We start from the raw sequence: 2,230 nt of genomic DNA on the forward strand, positions 1-2,230 counted from the left end.
AACATGGAAGTTAAGGTGAGGATTGTGAATGAAATCATGAATATGTTGATTAATTGGGTTAAGAGGTATTAACATATTAGTAATTATTTAGATTTGAAGTATGGGGTGATATTGATACGGATGTTTAGAGTGGTAAATATCTATGTTGATAGGCAAGTACTTAATTGGTTATTATCATGGGGTTATGATATTTTCATATGATGTGATTTTGGTTGAATTATTAAAGCAGGAATAGTCTAGGATGTGATGATGTAACAGGGAGCGATAATATAGTGTTATAATGTGTATGTTATATTAGGGATATTAGAGGACAAAGGCGGAGTTTCACATTGTTTATTTTAACAATCATGTGTTGTTAAAGCAATTGGGTCTGAGATGTTAATCATTAGAATGTGTAATTGATATTCACATAGAATTGGAGGCTATTATATAAAGATGAGGAGGATAATTTAATTTGAATGCTGTTGAAGTTTTTTCAAAGGTTGTTTAGTGGTTAATTCAATAGGAACATGGATGGCAAGTATTCTAGGTCCTCTAATGGCCATAGTCATCATTACAGTCATAGTTATGGGGTGTTGTTTCCAATTTCTCGGGGATTGATTTTAAGATCTGTACGCCATATTAATAACATGTCTGTGATTACAGTTAGAGATGTGTCAGTTAATGGTAATACAAGGAGGGAGAGGACTAATTGTTCTGCTGTGTCTATCTTGTTCCAGTTTAGACTCCATTAATAATGTTGATTGAGGAATGGGAATGTTAAGTTGGACATGTATACCATGGGATTTAAGGTTACAGGATCGAAGATGAATATCTCAGTGGATCGATAGAGCCCCTTGCTATCTCAGTGGATCAGATAGAGCCCCTTGCTATCTCAGTGGATCAGATAGAGGCCCCTTGCTATCTCAGTGGATCAGATAGATCCCCTTGTGACCAGGGAGAAACTTGGGGTTCCTCTGACTGCGGCGTGGATGAAGTAGACGGATGTTTTGTTATTTTTATATTCATGTGTTCAGATTATAAAATCCATGTAAGTACAAAGTGTCATGGATCTTTGTATTTGTAGTGATGATGTCAGGATGGTCACAAGTTCGTTGATGTATGTTTTCTTGGTAGCATGAATAAGAAATGGGTATATTTGATTAGCATGTATCAGAAAAAAAGGGGTCATTTTAAAAGGAGGATGATGTCTATGTGGGATTTTTCCTTATATATAAAATAAGGTTTTGACTACATAGATTATTAGCATGAATATATAGTAGTTAATTATCTGTTTATATTTTACTCAGACTGAGTTTATAGAGGTTTGAGAGGTTTTGATATCACATAAGATAGATGACTGGGAATTTATACCTTTGTTGATTAAATATATTTGGAGAATCAGGTTGGATTCAGGTATGGAATGTAGAAGGGGATCAATTCTCCAGTTATCTAGCATAGTTTAGGATCTAGTCAGAGATATATGTGATACTGAGTAGAGAATATTGCATTTTATATAAAGTTATATATGAATTGTTGAGGTTAAGTCATGTCACTTACCCAAAAAAAAAGAAAAAAAAGAAAAGAGTGGATTGATATGATGTTTTTATGGTATAATGATGTCATGTCATAGTGTTGTGAGGGCACCAGGGAGAGGAGTTATTGGATAAGTGGTTAGGAGACAGAAAGTCTTCATTCTATTATGTCAAAGGAGATTACTGATGTTTAGGGATAGCATGAGTGATGTTTAGGATACTGACTTTGGGGTAAGAGTGATGAACATCAAAGACAGGAGTGCCCATGGAGACTTGCCAGATGTATGTCAGGAAGATGGTAACAGAAGGGTATATAAGGTAGAGGGTTTCCGTTGTAAGTAGTTCAACTGGACGAAGGGCAAAGCCACGTCCGCTGGTTAGATGAACCCACGAGCTCGTGATTCAATAAATACTTGGTATGAAATCTCCACAGAATGTCTAAGTATAACCTTGCATCCTTGATTCTTTGAGCACCCTAGAAACTCATCATAACAGTTGGTACCGTTAAAAATACCTTAGCCACCTCCTCTATATAACAAGTATATAACACCTGGAATCACCCCTTTCTGTTTATGTAGTAATAAAGGGTATATGAGGTAGAGTCTTCTTTGTTCAAGATAGTTCGGTAACATCAAGGGCAAAGCTCTGGAACCCGGTACCAATCATTAAACATTTGCATTAACTGTCTACAAAGTGTCTCAGTATATCCTTGCATC

The sequence above is a fragment of the Coregonus clupeaformis genome, unplaced genomic scaffold (genome assembly GCF_020615455.1).
Source record: "Coregonus clupeaformis isolate EN_2021a unplaced genomic scaffold, ASM2061545v1 scaf1150, whole genome shotgun sequence".
In the NCBI taxonomy this organism is placed as follows: domain Eukaryota; kingdom Metazoa; phylum Chordata; class Actinopteri; order Salmoniformes; family Salmonidae; genus Coregonus; species Coregonus clupeaformis.